We start from the raw sequence: 22,322 nt of genomic DNA on the forward strand, positions 1-22,322 counted from the left end.
ACGATGGGCTGTCTGAGTGGTGGGTGCTGGGGAGCTTCCACGTGCCCCTTCAGGGCTGCTCCTTGTCCTACCCTGCCTTGTCCTGTCACCCAAGAGGCTGCCCTGGGAAGATGCATCAAGAGGATGGATGCAACACAGTCTCATCGTTTCTTTATACAGTCACACACAGAATCACTTTCATTTTAATGTTTTTATTTCATCTGGGTCTTTGTTTACCCTTATGACCATGTCCCCAAAGCTAAAGTCCACTCCAAGTCCAGGTGAGCCTGCAGCAAACAGACAGGTGATTACAATGGAAATGAAAGCAGTAATAATGAAGCATTCAGAGAAAGGCCAGCCACCACCATTTATTGGAAAGCATTAAGCTAGACAATCAGAACAATTATAAAAGATAAAGTGAGAATAATGGAACACGGGAAAGCAGTGCTCCAATGAAAGCATCAATTATTACTAAGCAGCACTGTGGATTAATTATTGAAATGGAAAGGTTATTACTGCTTTGGTTAGAAGATCAAAATAAACATAACATTCTTATTTGCCTAGCATTGATACAACATTGGGTGAATGCTAACCTTTAATATTCTTTTTGGAAACTTCTCCTATCTCCTATCTAAACTCTTATTGGTCTGTTTTTATGTTCTACTTGTTTGAGTTAAAAGAAAGAGCACAGTAGTTTCTGTACCTTATTATTACAGTACAGGGATATTATTTTTATTATGCTATTATACTATATTATTACTATTAGCACATCTGAGAATTATAGCATTGTTGTTTTTATTATTGCTGTTACTGTATATGTGATGTTTATCAGGGATATGAGTTACATACAGATCCAACCTAAAGATCTTCTCAAGACAGTATTTCATTCATAACCTGTATTTAACCCAACAGCAGAGGAATACACATTCTTCTCAAGTGCACACAGAATATCCTCCAGGATGGATCATATGTTAGGCTGCAAAACAAATCTTAACAAATTTAAGAAGACAGAAATCATATCAAGTATTTTCTTTGATCATAGTGGCATAGAAATAGAAATAAAAAATAGAAGAGATATTAGAAAATTCACAAATGTCTCTACTGGTGCTTCTTTCCAATGATCATCCCAAGCAAGGATGGTGCTCAGAGCACAAATCCAAGTAGTGCTGTCCCGTTTCTCAGAGAAATTCTTGTAGCAGTTTATATACTAGATACAGAGTTTGTAGTTGTAAAGAGGAAGAGTCCTGGCCTTGGGAATCCAGCATGGACGGATTGACATCTGGGCTCGCTTTTTACTACCTGTGTGACTGTGACAAAGTATTTTGCCTCACTGAGCCTCAGTTTTCTTAGTTCAGAAAGGGAGTAATGCTAATTATTGAGTATTAATAGTAAATGAAGATCTGTGAGGTGAACTGACAGGTTATACTATGCACTCAGAAAGTGTCATCTGCCCTCTTGAAGAGGTTCCATGTGCGGGTTGGATCACATCACACACCCGTTCACCTGGAAGCAGCAGGAAGAAGGGAGATTGTCCAGAAGGGGTTGCAGTTAGCTTGGGTTGACAAGGAGAAGGAACAGCGGTTCATCTGTTGTTACAGGCAATGAGGGGGATGGACTCAACCTTTTTTCTAGCCTTAGCATGTCATTATCTTAAATCGTAGTTCCCACTGCCGTCCATTTCAGAGCCAGGTGTGGGGAGCCTTTGGTGACCCCCTGGCCACATTACGTCACTGAAGGCCCCGAGTTACTCTTTGGATCTCTGAACACCCCGAGTCTATGCCCCGGCAGCCTTCTCATGCTGAGGTGCTGCTGCCTCTTGCCCTTGTTCTTCCTGCCCTGTGACAGGCCCAGAGTCATTGGTTTGACTTTCTGACCTTTTCCAGGAAATCCCCGCTGGATTCTCTGGAATAGAATTCCTCCACAGTGTTTTGTTCTGAGCATTACTTCACTCTGCTTCTCCTTCCTTCCTGGGTCCTCTCTCCAGTGCTCAGTAGCCCTGCCTGACTGCGTGCTTCCTTTTCTTCCATATTTTATGCATATGGTTTTCTTCCTGAACTTTTCATCAACCCCTTACTTCCTTGTAGCCTCCAGAAAAACAGCCTTCTGTTCTCAAAGGAACAGAAGTGCTGAGTTCTCATACGCTGGCCTACCCTAGTAGGAAATCCAGCCTCCAAAGTCAGGGGGAAGACATTGGCCTTGTGACAGGCATGAACAGGTAACTCATCCGGGATGGTAGACTTGCCACGCACCTTAACCTTGGAAAGTCACCAAGCCTTCCTGCCACAGAGAATGGGGTCTTGCTGATGAGAGCAACGGTCATCATGTGCTTTTGCTTGATGACCACCCTCTCCCAGCATCCTTCTTCCGGAATTATTGGAGCCCCCGAGTGCTGTTCTGTCCCCTCCCAGAGACAATGGTGTTTAGTGTCATAGGGACTTAGTGCCACCAATTAGTAAGGTGTAAGTCCATGGCCAATGTTCTGAAGCCAGACTGTCTGGCTTCTGATCTTGGCTTTCTTATTCACTAGCAGTATGATCATGGATAAGGTTCTTATTCTTTCTTTCTTTTTTTTTTTTATTAAATAATAGCTGTGTACATTGATATGATCATGGGGCATCATTCACTAGCTTCACAGACCATTTGACACACTTTCATCACACTGGTTAACATAGCCTTCCTGGCATTCTCTCAGTTACTGTGCCAAGACACTTACATAATGCCCCTGTCTTGGTTTTCTCATCTGTAAAATGGGATACTGACAGTAGTGATTGTCTGTGGGAGATTGAACTATTGGTTTTCGTTCTTTACTCCTCCATAATAAAATTATACCTTCACGTTTTTGGCTCAAGGTAGGTAAAATGTACTTTTTTCATTTCTTGGTTTTGATCTTGGCCATGTGACTTGCTTGGTTCATGGGATGTTGTTAGCAACACAAACCCACATGGAGGAAGGAACGTGCAGAGCTCTTTCTTGTGCACCTTTTGTCATGACAGCATGAGCTGGCCTTCGGTGGCCTCTGATCCACAGCTGGTGAGAGGCCTGGAGCAGGTTCGGAATTAACCCCCAACATGGAGCCAACCTGAGACAAACCCTGCTTATATCAGCCAACCCCTAGCTGACCAGTAGGCATGAGAGTGAGAAATACATGCTTTTCCTTATAAGCCACTGAGTCTGAGGGTGTGGTGTTAGGCAACGTTTTAGCCATAGTAGAATAAGATACGACCTTATAGGATTACCACAAGAACTGAGTTGGTTCACGTATTAATATTCTGTTGCTGTTGTAACTGGGCTGTAATCAAGCAGCACAGGGCAGTGTTCCTGTCTGAAGGCTCCAGGGGCAATCTGCACCTGCCTTTTCTGGCTTCTGGAGGCCCCCATATTCCCTGGCTCAAGGCTCCTTCCTCCATAGTCACAGGCAGCACCTTCTGTCTCCCTGTGCTTTTCTTCCATCTCTGATTGGCTCTCTCTTCTGTCTCCCTCTTCTATTTTTAAGGACTCTTCTAATTATGTTGGGGCCACAGAAATAGTCTAAATCTCCCTGTTAAAGGCCCTGAAATTAGCAACTTTCCTCTATCTGCAACCTGAATTCTCCATTGCCATGAAACCTAACATATTGTCAGAGACAAGGGCATGGTCACCTTTGAGACCATGTTTTGCTTACCACAGCCCATGTCAGGCATTAGGCTGAAGCCTCACTTATGCTAAATACTGTACACATGTTGGAATCATTATCAGCTTCAGCCTTTTCATCCATGAGACAAGAAAGAGATGTAGTTCTGCCTGATATCCATGCAGCTCCTCAGAAGGGTTTGTTTCACTGGAGACGTTGCTTCCTGGAGACAGGTTCCAGAACTAGCCCCTCCATGGGCTGGAGGCAGTGGGTTTATGAGACAGAATGAGATGTGAGTGATATGCATTTTCTAGCTGGCTTTGGAGCAGACCAGCTATCCTTTAGAAATCTCTGCTTAGTTATCATTATGAGGCTCCAGTTCTCACTGTGGTTGGTAGGTACAGCTACACTAGCACAGCAGACTGGTTGACCACCCAGGAGGGCTGGGGCAAGGCCAGGTCAGGCCAGGGCGGCCAGCCTATATCTCCAAGTGCCCAGCTGGTTCCGTCCTCGAATCTGACAGGGCCCTCTGATCTTCTCATATACAATGGACTACAGAGAAAAAGAAACTTCCTGGCCTGATCGATACTAATTTAAAGGAAACAGCTGGCTTTAGTGTAGGCAAGAAAACAAAATTCAGTGAGAGTGATAACCTCTCACCAGTCTGAGTTCTGGGTTGAGTAGCTGCTGGTGATTATAGGATTCGTTAAGAGCTGGTGGAGGATGTGAATTCCTACAGATGCTAAGTTAGCAGCCAGTGTGTGAGAACGGGCTGAGAACCTCCTGTTGGTCATCCTACAGGAGAAGAAGAGCCTGGGCTCTGGGGGTCCATGGTTTTTAATGACTTGCTTTGTTGCCACCAGGAGGAGAATGACTCACTCTGTCCCTCTCTTTCTTTGCAGTGGCAAAGTGGAGTTTGCTGGACTTTTCCCAGTGCGGAAAGGAGGTTGCTATGGCAGTGACCTGTGCCTGTGATGCAGTTGAAGAGAATGATGGGAAGAATGTGATGGTTCTTTGCAGATCAGCAAAGAACTGAGGCTCAGAGAGGTGAGTATGGCCCAAGGTCACACAGCTTGCTGAGGGTGCAGCTGGCTTCTGAAAACCACCAGGACGTTCTACTGACTGTTGCCATCCTTAATTCTTGTCACCTGTTTTCTCAAGCACTGTTGGTCCTTTCCAGCTGGGCCAGTTCTCCTTGTCCTCAAGGGTCATTCCTTGATGGCTCCAGTGTGGCTAGTAACCTATTACCACATGCTTTAGGTACCACACCATTTAATTTGACAAACTGACTGCAAGTCTTGTTTATTTTGTTAATTATGTGAATCATGAATGTAACTGAGAATGCCAGGTCCAGGTTTGGCACAGAGTGAGAGAAATGTTGTCTGATGGTTAAATTCATGTGTCAGTTGGCTAGGCCATGGTACCTACTGCAATACTCTGGTTTTGGTTAAGCACCAGTCCAGATGTCACTGAGGTATTTTTAAGATGAGGTTAACATGTAAATCAGCAGACTTTGATTAAGGCACATTCCTCTCCATCATGTGGGTGAGCCTTGCTCAATCAGATGAAGGCCTCAAGGGGAAATAGATTGAGGTTGCCTAACAAGCAGGAAATGGGAATTCTGCCTCTAGACTGCCTTTGGACTACAGCTGCAACATGAAGATATCTCTGGGTCTCCAGCTGGCCAGCCTACGCTGTGTAATTCAGAATTCCAGCCCACACCACCGTGTGAACCATTTCCTTAAAATCTCTTTCTTTCTATCTGTATACACACATATGCACATCCTATTGGTTCTTTTTCTCTAGAGAACTCTGATTAACACAGGCTTTAGAATGAGATAGACTTAGTACAAATCCAAGAAATGCCAATCCATGTTTATGGTAAGTTATTTATTAGACTTCAGTTTCTTCATTAATAAATGGAAATAATATCAATATCTGCTACATGGGTGGCAGTAAAGATTGAACAGGACAATGAATGTAACGTATGTAGTACCCTGCCTGGAACAGCGATCAAAAGATAATGCTGATTATAATAAAATGTATACTTGTCTGCAAACCATGTAGGTATATGAATCAGTTTTGCAGCACAATAAACCACACCCAGATATAGTGGCTAAAATAACAGATTATTTTTCTCCTAGTTCTGGAGGTTGGCTGCTCTCTGCCGAGTGGGTCTGCTCCACGTGGAGGCATTTGGGGTCTTGGTGGCTGCATTCAGTGGGGGGTCTGGAGCTTTGGCTATGGTGGCGGAACGGCCCCTTGCTCTTTCCTTGAGGTCTCTCCTCGTGAATGTTCTAGCCCAATCTGCTTCACAGTATGGGGGCTGGATCCCCCAAGCTGGCCTCGTACGGGTTAGGCACAGACTTAGCATGGTATCATTTTCATCATCTTCCACCGGTTAAAGCAGTCACAAGCCAGCCCAGATTCAACACAAGGAAATCCACTGCAACTCTCAATGGGAGACATAACATGCATCTATAGAAATAGGAAGGATTCTTGGCAAACATTATTGGGCAGCCTCTACCCCTGGGTACAAATTGCTTTGCAGATTTCTACTCTGAGTCATCTTGGGTCATTTTGTCTCTGCCTGCCTCTGCCAGGATTTGAAGAGGCAAGTTTCTTATTTTCTCATGCCTCAGTTTCCTCATCAGAGAAATGGATATAATATTGGTACTGAAATAAAACTTGTGTGAGGATTAACTGAGATAGGGGTGTGTGTGTATTCATGGCTAGGTGCATACAAGAGTCTGTAAACATGTGTGCGCACATCAGCATATGAATATGCATGTGTATAGTCATGTGTGTATACACCGTGTCTGTATACGTATATGTGCGCATGTGTGTGTATGTATAATGTCTATTTATTATATGTTTTATATATAAAATTTAGTGCCTAGCTCACAAGGACAGTTCCCCTTTTATACATATGTTTGCAACCTTCAGAGAAGTCCCAGGCTGCCATACCCTAGGCCCAGCCATGGCGTAATTTGATAACATTTTAACATTGGACCTGAGAGCTGGCTTTCAGCTGGGTCTTCATCTGAGGCCTGCCGAGGCCAATTCTCAGTGCCTTCTCCACCACATGAGTGGTTCCCAAGCCTGCCCTTGGAAAGCATCCAGAAGTACACACGGTACCAGGGCAGGACTTGGTAAAATATGGATTACGCCTATACCCCCCTTAGGCCTACTGGATCTGAGAGATTGACCTAGAATCTGATTATTTCCCTGGTTGCTCTAGGGTAATTCTGATGCAAGCCGTACCATGCTGCTGCTGCTCGTGGCTGGTCCCTGGCTGCAGTGCTGCCTTCTTCCCTCTCCTTTCAATCCCTTTTTAATCGCAGAAAAATCGGATGCATTCTACTCAGGCACAAACACGGTCTCAGAGGGACGTGAAGCACTGGGCTGGTTTTGCGTGTGAATTTTCAGTCTCATTGAGCTTTTGCACACCACTGTAAAGGATGAGGTATCCTCCGGCATCTTCTCAGGTTTTGCTTTGGGGTAGAAAGACCACCCTGGGCCTCCTTCCCTTTCAGAAAGAGCTGATTTCCCCAGAGATACAGCTTCTAGGTGACGTGATCCCATTGCTTCATTTGTTTCTTGAGGCTTTCCCACTAAGAAAAAAAAAACAGCTGCTGTGTATCGAACATCTGTACTGTATACGCCCATCACTGTCATTATTGCTTTCCCTGAAGGAGAGGTATTATTATCCTGAAGCTAGGATATAAATAACTTATGAAAGGGTGCAGAGCCAGGGTTCAAACGTGTGACCTAACTGGAAATCCCTTTTGCTTTCTATTCTACCAGTGGCCAGACGTGGAAGATTTGTTTTCAAAACCACAGATCTTAAATACTTCCTCAATGTCACATACGTCTTCAACATATATGAACAAGATCTTAAAAGAGACATTTTATGCAATTTCAAATGTACAGATTGTCCTTGGAGTTGCAAACAAGTGCCAGGAAGTCAGGAGCCGCCCCAGTGCATAAGCAGGCGGCGTCCCTGTGAGGCGCAGTGACCTGGCATCCCGTGGCTCACTGCCTGTCTCTGTTCAGTCTTTCGATTCGTAAACATGTTTTCTCCCTGCTCTTTGGCTTCTGTCATGATTTAAATTCCAGGTTGTCAACCCATGTAGAATGGAGTTCAGATCTCAGCATTAAATCTCCCCTGTGGTGTGTGCACAGTCTTGCTGTTTGCAGAATGTTTTCTGAGCCTTAGCTCTATCTTGGTTTGTGGGTGAGGGAAACATGAGCTCATGTGGTGGAATCGTTTGCCTCCTTGCAGTCCACACACCAGCCTCATCATGGATACCAGGAGGCCTTCCGTTACATTGATCATCAGCTGAGTGTATGTTAAATCTGAGCCTGCAGTCAAATTAGAGGAAGAGACTGTGCCTTTCTGTGCAAATCCCCTAGCCTACTAGACCACTCCACGAGTGAGTGCATTTACCTGACGAGCGCCTCACGACACAGGGAGCTACTCTGTCTCCTCTCCCTCCCTTCTCCCTCCTTTCTCCCTCCAGTTCCTGGCTTGTGACGGATCCCTCCTAAGGCTGTGTTGGATAAATTAATAAATACTGACTCTGGCCAGCCATGGTGGCTCACACCTGTAATCCCAGCACTCTGGGAGGTCGAAGAGGGTAGATGGCTTGAGCTCAGGAGGTCAAGACCAGCCTGTGCAAGAGTGAGACCCCAGCTCTAATAAAAATAGAAAAATTAGCTTGCTATGGTGGCAGGTACTTGTAACCCCAGCTGCTTGAGTAGAAGGCTGAGGCAGGAGGATCTCCTGAGCCCAAGAGTTTGAGGTTGACTCCATAACACTCTAGCCTGGGGCAAGAGAGTGAGACTCTCTGTCTTAAAAAAAAAAAATAGTGATTCCACTTTAGCAGTTAAATCACTTCAATCACATTGAATTCTTTTCTGGGCACCAGTTTGACTGCATTTCTTATTATAAAGCAGTAAGTATCTCCTCCAGAAAAAGTGAAAAAAACATGTTATCATTCAGAGATAAGTGAACTGGTGCATGTGTGTGTGCGTGCATGAAATAGTACACACGATAGCATGGTAGTATACACCTTACTTTGTAAACAACTCTTGGACTAAATACGTGAAAAGTACCTTTTGACCTCAACATGTGTACTTCTGCTCCATCATCATTTGATTGTTTGGGCCCCATCAGCCGGGCATGGTGGTATGTGCCTATAGTCCCAGCTACTCTGCAGGCTGAGGCAGGAGGATTGCTGGAGGCCAGAAGTTCAAAGACCAGCCTGGATGATATAGCAAGATCTCACCCTAGAAAAGAAAAAAGACCATGTGGCCCATAATGCCCGAGATATGTGCTATCTGACCCTTTACAGGAAGAGTTTGCTGTCCCTGGTTTGCAGGTGTGAGCTCGCCAACTTCTACACAGGCCCCTGCCGGCTCTTTTTGTACCATCCCCATTTTACACGCGAGGAAGAGAGGTGCAGAGAGGTGCAGAGAGGTGCAGAGAGGTGAGGAAACTGCCTGAATCACCCGGTGTGGAAGTGGTAGGGCTGGGGTTTGGTTCCCAGAGCTGGGGCTCCTCATGGTTCCGCCACAGGGCAGGTTGTTGGTGTTTGTAGGTGAAGAACATGAGGCACGCAGAGGAGTAGCCATACCCTGATGAGAGGTAGAATCTGGTTGTGGAACCAGGGCCATTGGTTCTCAAAGTTCTTGTCCTTTCTCTCATAATGAGCTCTTCCTGCCACTCTAATCTCCTAAGGTCATGTGCTCAATACAGGGTCAAACACGTCATTACAAAGCGAGCAGGGAGATGGTATGTCAGGACTAGATGTGATTGTGTGCTGTCAGCTAACGAGAGGATTAATACATGAGGAAGAATGAATGAATCTGATGAATAGTTCCTGGACTTTAAACTCTAGGGACAGGGCCGGGACCCCTGGGAAAAGCAACAAACTCCAGAACTTTCTCATGGGAAGGAGACCTTCCTGGGCACCAGTTAGGTCCCCCAGGAGACCTGGGGTTCTTGGGCCACAAAGCCAAACACATCTTCAGTTAAAGTTCCGCCGATGGAAAATCACCCATCTGGACTCTCTTCACTTTTGTTGATTCTGAATGTTTTGGGTTGTTTTTTAAGCTTGGTTGAGATGTAAATTCCCATTGTATACAATTTATCAACCTTAGAACATTTTCGTCTCCTGGAAAAGAAAGTCTAACTCTTCAGCTATCACCTCCCAATCTCCCTCCAGTCTTAGGCCACCTTTAATGTACTTTGTGTTGCTGCGAATTCGCCCATCGCAGATAATCCATGTAGGTGGAAGCGCGCCATCTGTGGTCTCTGGCAACTGACTTTTTTCCCTGAGCATGGTGTTTTCGAGGTTCCTGTTGTAACACGTATCAGAACTTCACTTCCTTTTTATATTCCACTGTATGCGTAGACCCCATTTTATTTGTTTATTCTTCAGTTGGTGAACATTGGGTTGTTTCCATTTTTTTCTTTTTGGTGTTATGAATAATGCTTCTCTGAGGTTTTCTGTACAAGTTTTTGGTGTGGATGTGTGTTTTCATTTGTCTTGGGTATTTATATATACACATATCTAGGAGTGGAATTGCTGAGCTATAGGGTAACTATACGTGTAACCTTTTGACAAACTGCTAGACCATTTTCCAAAGCTCTACCCTGTTTTACGTTCCCACTAGAAGCTACTTGTTCTTCCTTATTATTCATTCCCATCTTTTAAACATATAACATGATTCCATTTATATGATAGTGCTGGGAAGCAATGTGGTGGCTGCTCTGGGAGGAGGACAGAGACGAGTGGAGAGGCACCTGGACGAAGGGACTGTTCTGTGTCTTGGTGGTTTGGTTCATTTGAATGGATGCATTTGTTGGAGGTTATCAAACTGTTCACTTAAGAATAGGGTATTTCACCGTGGATAAATCATGCCTAAATTTCTTTAAAAAACATATAAATGACAAAACATAGGTGGAGGGGAAAAAGAAAAAAATGTGTATCTTAAATCATCTCCTGACATGAGTGGCCACTTATCTTAACGGCCTTCCCAGGGACACAGGGCTCGTACCAGGCAGGCAAGGCCAAGTGTAAAAAGGCTCTTAATTGATGTGATTAACTACATTTCAATAGGGAACCTCATTAAGGCCAGAGGGGAGGAACAGAGGCCATTTTTCACTCTCCCAACTAGTGGAGGCCTAGAGGGGTGGGTCCGTGTTGGCCTCTCCTTGTGGGGGGAAGGGTAGGGCCATGAGCGGTCCTGTCTAAGGCCCTCTGTATTGTAGAGCTGTATTTCCCTTGGGCATTAAGATAATTTTTTAAGAAGTAATTTTCTCTCAGTTGCTGCAAAAGCCTATTTTTCATTTTCATCTCTGAGGAGGAGGAAAACAGCTTGATTTTTGTTTAGTGTTTTTCAAGGCCAGGACGTCTGGCAGAATGCAACATTTAGATAGAAACACTCTCTAACTCTTCGTAAATACATTAGCTACATTAGCGTGGAGGGAAGGTCAACAACAGGAAACAAACAAATAGAAAAGAAGTGAAAGCTTTTCTCCCTCCTCCTTTGAATCTGCAGAGAACTGTAGGGATTGGTATAAATTCACGGAATATCAGGACAGGGCAAGCAGCACTAATTATCTGTGTTTCAAAAAGTCAGCATTGTATAATTTTTGATAAAATTGCAGAAACTACATTGTGTTACTTGTAGGCTACAAAAAAGTATGTACTTTGCTAAGCGAGTAGGGCGCCGGCCCCATATACCGAGGGTGGTGGGTTCAAGCCCAGCCCCGGCCAAACTGCAACAAAAAAATAGCTGGGCATTGTGGCGGGCGCCTGTAGTCCCAGCTGCTCGCGGGCGCCTGTAGTCCCAGCTGCTCGGGAGGCTGAGGCAGGAGAATCACATAAGCCCAGGAGCTGGAGGTTGCTGTGAGCCGTGTGATGCCACGGCACTCTACTGAGGGCAGTAAAGTGAGACTCTGTCTCTACAAAAAAAAAAAAAAAAAGAGTATACAAATACCCTTATTTTGGAAAGGATGTGATTGGGCACATTTTTTTTCCTTACTGCTGATCTGTGATTTGTTTTTTTTCCAATAACCACTTATTGCTTGTGAATGAAACTATTAAGGAATTACTTTGGCCGTTCTCTCTGACTGGAGGGGTAGGTTTCCTTACTCTCTGGAACAGACTTCCTCCTCCCATTCTACCACCAGGCTTAAAGCTTTGGAACTTTAAGGCAGGTGGGGCATTGAACATTAACCTTGGGGTTAGCTAGGTCAGAGTTTGATCTTATAGGATCTTGGGCAAGTCACAGATTTTTTCCTGTATGTTGGTTTTCTCATTAAAAGAATTGGACAGATAATACACTCCATCATGGATCAACAGGAGACATCCATGGAAACTCTTAGCACTGTCCTTGGCCTTCTGCATAGGGCACCCTCTTTTACAACCAACCTTCTTTAGCCTGGGACCTTCTTGGTCCTTTGGTAACCAGCTCTTAGCCGTATAGTCTAGGTGACTTCTGATCCCTGCAGAAGCTTAAATGCACATGCAAATAATGTCTGGCATGTCCTTACACACCCGTGTGCGATGCATATATGTATGCACATGTGCAGTGCTTTTGCATGTGTGGCTTAAGCCAGGTAGAGAAAGACAAATACCACGTGATCTCACTTATATGTGGGTTCTTAAAAAGTAGCTCTCATAGGGCAGTGCCTGTGGCTCAACAGAGTAGTGCGCCGGCCCCATATGCCAGAGGTGGTGGGTTCAAACCCAGCCCCGGCCAAAAACTGCAAAAAAAAAAGCAGCTCTCAAAGAAGTGGAGAGGAGAACAGTTGTTATTATCACAGTCTGTAGTGGTTGGGGAGGAAGTTAGGGAGATGTTGGACAAAGGATATAAAAGTTAAGTTGGAGAGGAGCAACAGGTTCAGGAGGTATGTTTTGTGACATGGTGACTCCTACTTAATAATGTATTCTTAAAAAATGCCGAGAGTGGATGTAAAGTGTTCTCACCACCAAAGTGAGTTAAAGCATGTGTTAGCTGGACTTAGTCACTCCACAGCATTTATACTGTACACTTACTTCAAAACCTCGTATTGTGCACAGTAAATACACACAATTGCATCTGTGGATGTTGAGGCCACTCACTGATGGAGCTAGCGTTCATCTCTAACTGAAGGCAGAGCTCCCGCTGCAGACATCTGGTGACAGCCCTGTGATGGGCCTTCCTGCAGCACTGGTCCCTGGCAGCCGTGGCTTCAGTCTCCAGGCAACGTCTTCAATGACATGTTGGAAATGTTAACTCATCTTGCAAATCACAATAGAGAATATGGTTCCAGGTCAAGTCTGAGTATTGTTTTCTGGGGCTGGAGGAAGGGCTCAGCAGAGGGGGAGCCAAGGTTCTATAACGTGTGTTTACTCTGGTGGAACCAAGGGCTCACTACTGGGCAGAAGCACATTTGCACATATGCAAAGTGCAAGGCACAAGGGACCATCTTCTGTTGCCCCCACTCTTTGGTCACCTGTGTAACTTTCCTTCTTCCTCCTAAATTGCCTCCCCCAGCCCCTTTCCTCACCCTCTTTTTATAGCGGTGGTTTTCAAACTTCAGTTTGCAAATGATCATCTGCAGAATGTGCTAAAATGGAGATTCCTGGGCTCCCCCAACCACACTTCTAATTCAGTGGGTCTGGGGAGGAGCCTGGCAAATGGCATTTTCACCAAATAGCTTAGATAGGTTCATTGAGCAGTTAAACAGAGTGTCTGGGACCCATCAGTTTTTCAATGACACCCCCCTCATCTACACGTTTGAGAATGAACCTAGAAAATTATTGGTCGAAAAGTATGGAAACAAATTACAAAATGAAAACAGTTATTTTGTACATATTTATAGAATGTTATGTCAACTTGTCAAGCTCAGCTCAACTTTTGTAGTTACATAGGGATTATATTTTAATGTAGGTTCTGGGTGCATTTAATGTCCATGATATGCTATATGTGCAGCCTGCAAAAGCCTTGAAAAAGCCTTAATCTTATGGAGGCCACTCTGAGAATTATAGCCCTACGTGATTTCTTGTTCCAAGCATTTTCGATCTAAAAGGAGCCTTAGAAATATCCTTCTTCAATGTCCAGATTTTACATCAGGACAACTGTGGCCTAGAGGGAGTGTGACTGGCCCAGGGTCACATAGCACATCCCTGAAGGGGCCAGACTGGAGTGTAATGTTCACAGCTCACGTGCAGGTGCGTGTTCTGCTTGGTTGCACCCCCTGGGAAGTCTCTTCTTCTCTGTTTTACTTCGGCTTCTTTCCCCTTTGCTCCCTGTGTGCTCAGGCCAGTGGGACACCTGGTCCCAAGCCCTGAGAGCAGGGGAGAAAGATAGGGGGAGGTCTCAGGGTTGAAGTCACTTATTAAAAGGCATTGCATGTGACCAGCCCAGCCTTCAGCTTAAGAGTCTGCAGAGGAAGAAATGCTGAGTCACTCCAAGCTGAGGTGTGAAAAACTGGCTAACTTTTCAGCAACCCATTCAGTGCCGACTATGTGCTGGGCTTTGTGTACTAAATAAAGCTGGTGAAGCCCCTGTTGTGGAAATTGTTCATTCATCCACTCGTTTAGCAAATATTTGTTGAGAACCCTGCTGTGTACCCAGCACTCCCAACAAGACAGACACGGAGCTTAGAACCTGGCAATAAAAGATGGCAGGTCCCTAAACAAGACATTTCAGACAGAGCCAAGTTCTATGAAGAAAACAGAAGATAATGAGAAGGAAAGTGGCAGAGTACAAAGCATGCCATTTTAAAATAAATTTGTGCTAGCTGAATGAGTGCATAGCAAACTCCATGTGCCCTGAAGAGGTGATGTACAGAGGTGGTTCCTTTTTTTCTGACTCTCTGCCTTCTAGAGCATAGAATTGAGCTTCCCTGCTCTCTGTGACCACTTCTGGCCAAGGAATGGAGGGAAACATTGCCATGGCATTTTTGTTCTTCATGTCTTTGTCCTCTGTCCTGCTGCCCAATAGTGCAGTGTCCAGAGGCTGCCCCATCAGCCTGGTCGGGTGGTGCTAACAGTGAACACAGTCTCTGGTTCACTTATGTACTGCGACACTGAAGGAACAATTAATCTTTAATGCTTGAAGCCACCTAAATTTGAAGACACACATTAATGCGGTACACCACCCTGACTCATGGATTACAAGGCAAGTAGGTTTGAACTGTCTCCCTGGATGGATGAGGAGGGGCTGCCTTGATCTCCGAGTGTGATGGGAAAGAATTCTGAGGTCCCATGTGGGCTTCGCAGGAAAGTGTGCTCTGTGGGATTGGTGATGACCACCGTGCTTGTAGGTAGGCAGTGGCAGCTCTGGTCCCACAGGTCTCTCTCCGTGCCTTGACTGTCAGAGGAGATTCCTAACTGGTTCTTTCTCTAGTCTGTCCCAGGAGCTGCCCACGAACTGATGTCCCCACCAACGATTCTGGTCAGCTGCACTGTTTTATGAAGTCTCACTCCTCTCTTTTCTACCACAGATTCTTCCGCCTGGCTTTCAAGGTCCTCAAAATTCTAGCCCTAACACATCCTTCCAGAACTGCTAGCTATTTCCTTTCTGTTCTAGCCTCAAAGGGCCCCTTGTCGGCCCCTGAGCACCCAATGCTCCTTCCCTGACCCAGGCTTCCATCATGGGGTGCCATTTTTTCCTGCACCCACCCACCTAACCTATGGGTATCCTTGAAATTGGGCGCTCAGAGCACTTCCCTTTGCAGCCACAGCAACCCTGCTCTCCTGAACTGACCTTGCGGTGCCCACACTCAATTAATCTTTGATAGTCTTGTTTTGTTATCTCACACTTCATTCCTGCCTGGTTATCTAGCATTCCTCATGTTGGAGTCCTGACTCCCTAAACTAGGTTATACACTCAAGGAATGGCTCTGTTTTGCAATTCTTCAAGGCAGTGTCTTCGCGATAACAAGCACTTGAGAAATAAGTTTCTAAAGGGTGGGTTGGATTAGTGGTGCTGGGCAGGGAGTAGAAGGGGAAAACTGAAGCAGTCATCGAAGGGCCATTGTCTGGCCCAGGCTGCCTCTCCTGTCTCCCTGCTCAGGCCTTTCTTCCGTGGCTGGCACAGTTCAAGTGATCCATCTGTCCCCTGAGACGTTTAGACCTCAAATGAAGAAATAGCGATTGAAGCAGCCAGTACAAGCCATTTCAGTGGCAAACTCTGGGGTAGGGAACACACAGGATGTCTTAGCAGGATGAACCCAAGCATTGATTCTGCCCCAGGGAGCAGAGGAGGCTTCCCAGGGGAACTGATGTTGAGGCTGAGACCTGAAGGAAGTGTGCAGGTTAGCCTGGCAGAGGGGCTGGGGAGGGCTCAGTGAAGGTCCCAGCCCACCTACAGGCCCAAGCCAGAGAGCTGGACCCAGGGATGACCCGGAGGGAGCTACCAGCTGCCCTGGGGCCTCCTCACTGGTAGGAAAGAGCTTAACCTCATCTAAAGATGAGATTTTCGGGACGAGGGGAATGATCATACAGCCCTTACGCAGCTACTTCATGTGCTGCCTTTTCTTCCCTGACACCGCTTTTATTTTTCTTTCTCTAACTTTATTCTTTGTTTTTTCTTTTTTTATCTTATTTGAAGTCAATATAACCACATCTGTTAAAAAACATATATGTGTGTGGGAGGGGAGACAAGATGGCGGACTGAAGCCAGCTTTCAACAAAGGCTCCCGTCCAGAAGGAGAGTTAAGGGACAGGAATTTAGTAAGTATCCTGGTGGACTTGAGCCTCACCAAGAGAGAAGGCTGAAGAACGCACATCAACACCGCTGAGGCAAGTTGTGATCACAAGGACGCAAACAAAAGGTACAAAATCCACCACCAAGCGGACGGGAGTCCCCCTCCCCCATGAGACCGGCTCTGTACCCCCACAATTAAACAAACGGGCAGAAATTAAAGGCCCTCCCACTACACTCCACGGGAGAGACCTTCTAAAAACTGGACCTACCTCCCCTACTGGGGTGCCGTGGCATTCTCCTGCCGGACATAGGGCTGAATAAAACTTTGGGAATCCTTTGCCGGCAACCCTGAATCCCTGGCGCTCCCCTCCCGCCCACTGAGGTCCGGAGGCCTGTCCCCCAGGACTTCGGATCCTTGGGTGATTTCTCAAGGGGAGTGGACAGCCCCCGAGTTGCGACTGGTCAGCATTGACTCTGAGGCGCGCCGAGTGAGGAGAGGGCACCGGGCTGAGGGGGAATCACGCCTCGCGGCACTTCCCTGCGGTGCAGTGCACCAACCCTCCCCGGGCATACGGGGCCCAAGACTGAATAAGACTCTGGCCTCCCCGCTGAGAGCTGAGAACCCCTACTCTCACTCGGGGTCTGAGGGCCTATCCCCCAGGAGTTCGGCTCCTTGGGTGATTTCTCGAGGGGAGTGCACAGTGCCTGAGCTGCGTCAGGTCAGCGCTGACTCTGGGATGCGTGAGCGAGGAGAGGGCACTCTGCTGAGGGGAAATCAAGCCTTGGCGGCACTTCCCTGCGGTGCAGTGCAGGAGCCCTCCCCGGGCACAAGACTGAATCAGACTCTGGCCTCCCCGCTGAGAGCTGAGAGCCCCTACTCTCACTCGGGGTCTGAGGGCCTATCCCTCCGGAGTTCGGCTCCTTGGGTGATTTCTCGAGGGGAGTGCACAGTGCCTGAGCTGCGTCAGGTCAGCGCTGACTCTGGGATACGTGAGCGAGGAGAGGGCACTCTGCTGAGGGAAAATCAAGCCTTGGCGGCACTTCCCTGCGGTGCAGTGCAGGAGCCCTCCCCGGACCGTAGTATTGCGTGAAACTGAATGAAACTCTAGCTTCCCCCCGCCCCACTCCCAATCCGGGTCTGGGGGCCCATCCCCCAAGAGTTCTGATTCTTGGGGGATCTCTTAAGGGGTGTGGACCCAGCACAAACTGCGGCCGCTCAGTGCTGACTCTGGGGCGCGGGACAGAGGAGAAAAGGGTCGCCTGAGTGCCCACACCAGAGCAGCAGTTCCCTGGAGGTAGATCAACAGCCGTTTTTTCTTTAACGGCAGAACGCTCACTTCTGGATATTCTGAGGCCACACCCCCTGTCTCCCTGGGCAACCAGAGGAGGCCACCGGTGGCACCGCTCACAAACCCAGAAGCCTCCAGGGCGGGGCCGACCCAGAGAGGTGTTCAGACGCAATTCTCCAGCAGCAAAGACGTTTGAACTCAAAACAGCCCGTCTCCTGTAGGCGACGACAGGAACAGAGACAGAACCTCACAAAGTTGTCTGTTCTGTTCTGTTCTGTTAGCAGCATGCATCAGGGACGGGGCTAAGCCTGAGTGAACACCTCCTTCCCATCACCTGCATCAAACACTCAAAGATGTCAGGCCCCATCTCCTCCTGCTAGATAGCGGCAGTCTGCGGGGGCCTGGCAGACTTCCTCGCGATTCAGGCAGGTGCAAACCCCTGGAGTGTCTGTTCACTGCAGGCAACTGGGTTAGCCATCTGCACAGATACCAGTGACTGGGTCCGACGGAGGGGCAAAGTGGGGAAGGAGACGTCAACCTTCCCAGACTGCTCTGTTTGCGGGGTGGCTCCTCCTGACTCCACGCTGCACTGGGGTGAGCTGTCTCAGAGGAGTCACCAGGCCCCTGTGATCCAGTTCCCAGAGACCTCTTGAACCCTTCCACCTGAGACAAGTGCCGATTGAGACAGTTGATTCGGACCTTTTGAACTGGGCTAATAGACTGAGGACTTTTCAGGTGGTGCCCTGGGTGTGCGATTGTAGGAAGGTTTGATTCTCCTTTTCCAACTGGGGCCAGAGGTGGGCAGGCGGGGTGACTTAATTGCTGATTTTTCCACACAGCTGAGACTTCAAGCCAGAGTAGAAGTTGCAATAGGATCGAACAGAAACCAGCTGAAAACAAGACAGAACCACTTTGCTCCACCACACCAGACAGGGCCCCAGTTTCTCAGGCCACAACACTGTACGGGCCCTCGATAAAACCCCAGGGGAAAAACCAAAGGGAGTAAACCATGGGGCGGAATCAGCGGAAAAACTCTGGTAACATGAATAACCAGAATAGATCAACCCCCCCAAGAAAAGATACGGCAGATGTGATTGAAGATCCCATTCATAAACAACTGGCTGAGATGTCAGAAGTCGAATTCAGAATTTGGTTTGCAGACAAGATTAATAAAATGGAATTAGGAATTCGAGGAGAAATTCAAAAACTGTCTCAAGAATTTAACGAATTTAAAGACAAAACCACCAAAGACTTAGACACACTGAAACAAGAACTTACAGCCCTCAAAGATATGAAAAATACAGTAGAATCCTTCAGTAACAGAATGGAGCAAGCAGAAGAAAGGATTTCTGACATTGAAGATAAAGTCTTCGAACGCTCCCAATCTCTCAAAGAGGAAGAGAAATGGAGAGCAAAAACGGATCACTCACTCAGAGAGCTCTCAGATAATTCGAAAAAAAATAACATAAGGGTTATAGGAATTTCGGAGGCTGATGACGTGGCAGCCAAGGGCACAGAGGCCCTTCTACATGAAATTATGAAAGAAAATTTTCCAGACATGCCTAGAGAATCTGAAATTCAGATAGCAGACAGCTTCAGAACCCCAGCACGATTCAACCCCAAAAAGCCATCTCCCAGACATATCATAATTAGCTTCACTAAAGTTAACATGAAAGAGAAGATTCTCAAAGCAGCCCGGCGAAAGAAAACTATAACGTACAAAGGTAAGAATATTAGAATAACTGCAGATCTCTCTGCTGAAACTTTTCAAGCAAGAAGAGGCTGGTCATCAACTTTTAATCTCCTAAAGCAAAAAAACTTTCAACCCAGGATCTTGTATCCAGCTAAACTGAGTTTCATCTATGATGGAGAAATTAAATACTTCAATGACATTCATATGTTGAAAAAATTTGCCATAAGTAAACCAGCTCTTCAGGATGTTCTCAGACCTATCCTCCACAATGACCAACCCAATCCTATACCACAAAAGTAAACTCACTCAGAAACTTCGGATCAAACTCCAACTTCCACACTGGCGAAAGGATTAAAAATGTCCACTGGACCTTTGAAAAACTCGATACCCAAAATTCCACCAGACTTATCCTTACTCTCCATCAATGTGAATGGCTTAAACTGTCCTCTAAAGAGGCATAGGTTAGCTGACTGGATACAAAAACTTAAGCCAGATATTTGTTGCATACAAGAGTCACATCTCAACTTAAAAGACAAATACAGACTCAGGGTGAAAGGATGGTCATCCATATTTCAGGCAAATGGTAATCAGAAAAAAGCAGGTGTTGCAATTTTATTTGCAGATACAGTAGGCTTTAAACCATCAAAAGTAAGGAAGGACAAGAATGGTCACTTCATATTTGTTAAGGGTAATACTCAATATGACGAGATCTCAATTATTAATATCTATGCACCCAACCAGAATGCACCTCAATTTATAAGAGAAACTCTAACAGACATGAGTAACTTGATTTCCTCCAGCTCCATAATCGTTGGAGATTTCAACACTCCCTTGGCAGTGTTGGATCGATCCTCCAGAAAGAAGCTGAGCAAAGAAATCTTAGATTTAAACCTAACCATCCAGTATTTAGATTTAGCAGACATCTACAGAACATTTCATCCCAACAAAACTGAATACACATACTTCTCATCAGCCCACGGAACTTACTCCAAAATTGATCACATTTTAGGTCACAAGTCTAACCTCAGTCAATTTAAAGGAATAGAAATTATTCCATGCATCTTCTCGGACCATCATGGAATAAAACTTGAATTGAGTAACAACAGGAATCTGCATACCCATACAAAAACATGGAAGTTAAATAACCTTATGCTGAATGATAGCTGGGTCAGAGATGAGATTAAGAAAGAAATCACCAATTTTTTGGAACAAAATGACAATGAAGACACAAGCTATCAGAACCTCTGGGACACTGCAAAGGCAGTTCTAAGAGGGAAATTTATAGCACTGCAAGCCTTCCTCAAGAGAACGGAAAGAGAGGAAGTTAACAACTTAATGGGACATCTCACGCAACTGGAAAAGGAAGAACATTCCAACCCCAAACCCAGTAGAAGAAAAGAAATAACCAAAATTAGAGCAGAATTAAATGAAATTGAAAACAAAAGAATAATACAACAGATCAATAAATCAAAAAGCTGGTTTTTTGAAAAGGTCAATAAAATAGATAAACCTCTGGCCAACCTAATCAGGAAAAAAAGAGTAAAATCTCTAATATCATCAATCAGAAACAACAAAGACAAAATAACCACAGACTCATCAGAAATCCAAAAAATCCTTAATGAATATTACAAGAAACTTTATTCTCAGAAATATGAAAATCTGAAGGAAATAGACCGATACTTGGAAGCACGCCACCTTCCAAGACTTAACCAGAATCAAGTGGAAATGTTGAACAGACCCATATCAAGTTCAGAAATAGCATCAACTATACAAAACCTCCCTAAAAAGAAAAGCCCGGGACCAGATGGTTTCACGTCAGAATTCTACCAAACCTTTAAAGAGGAATTAGTACCTATATTACTCAACCTGTTCCAAAATGTAGAAAAAGAAGGAAGACTACCCAACACGTTCTATGAAGCAAATATCACCCTGATCCCCAAACCAGGAAAAGACCCAACAAGAAAAGAAAATTATAGACCAATATCACTAATGAATATAGATGCAAAAATATTCAACAAGATCCTAACAAACAGAATCCAGCAACACATCAAACAAATTATACATCATGACCAAGTCGGTTTTATCCCAGGGTCTCAAGGCTGGTTCAATATACGTAAATCTATAAATGTAATTCAGCACATAAACAAATTAAAAAACAAAGACCATATGATTCTCTCAATTGATGCAGAAAAAGCTTTTGATAATATCCAGCATCCCTTCATGATCAGAACACTCAAAAAAATTGGTCTAGAAGGGACTTTTCTTAAACTGATAGAGGCTATCTACAGCAAACCCACAGCCAATATCATATTGAATGGAGTTAAATTGGAATCATTTCCACTCAGATCAGGAACCAGACAAGGCTGCCCATTGTCTCCATTGCTTTTCAACATTGTAATGGAAGTTTTAGCCACCGCAATTAGGGAAGAAAAGGCGATCAAGGGTATCCATATAGGGTCAGAAGAGATCAAACTCTCGCTCTTCGCAGATGATATGATTGTGTATCTGGAAAACACTAGGGACTCTACTACAAAACTCCTAGAAGTGATCAAGGAATACAGCAGCGTCTCAGGTTACAAAATCAACATACATAAATCGGTAGCCTTTATATACACCAACAACAGTCAAATTGAAAAAGCAGTTAAGGACTCTATCCCATTCACAGTAGTGCCAAAGAAGATGAAATATTTGGGAATTTACCTAACAAAAGACGTGAAAGATCTCTATAAAGAGAACTATGAAACTCTAAGAAAAGAAATAGCTGAAAATGTTAACAAATGGAAAAACATACCATGCTCATGGCTAGGAAGAATCAACATTATCAAAATGTCCATACTACCCAAAGCAATATATACTTTCAACGCACTCCCTATTAAAGCTCCACTGTCATATTTTAAAGATCTTGAAAAAACATTACTTCGTTTTATATGGAATCAGAAAAAACCTCGAATAGCCAAGACATTACTCAGAAATAAAAACAAAACAGGAGGAATCACACTACCAGACCTCAGACTTTACTACAAATCGATAGTGATCAAAA

The 22,322-nt window shown here is 45.3% G+C and overlaps 1 long non-coding RNA gene across 12 annotated transcripts in view; it reads left to right on the forward strand.

Annotated features, from left to right (window-relative positions):
• LOC128563530 (uncharacterized) overlaps positions 1-22,322 on the forward strand; it is a 279,275-nt gene that overhangs the window by 218,966 nt on the left and 37,987 nt on the right. For all 12 annotated transcript variants that reach the window (XR_008373804.1, XR_008373806.1, XR_008373799.1 and 9 more), the window contains one exon: positions 4,492-4,636. This is a non-coding gene — a long non-coding RNA (uncharacterized LOC128563530). The remainder of the gene's footprint in view (positions 1-4,491; positions 4,637-22,322) is intronic.

This window comes from Nycticebus coucang, chromosome 13, assembly GCF_027406575.1.
Source record: "Nycticebus coucang isolate mNycCou1 chromosome 13, mNycCou1.pri, whole genome shotgun sequence".
NCBI classification, from domain to species: domain Eukaryota; kingdom Metazoa; phylum Chordata; class Mammalia; order Primates; family Lorisidae; genus Nycticebus; species Nycticebus coucang.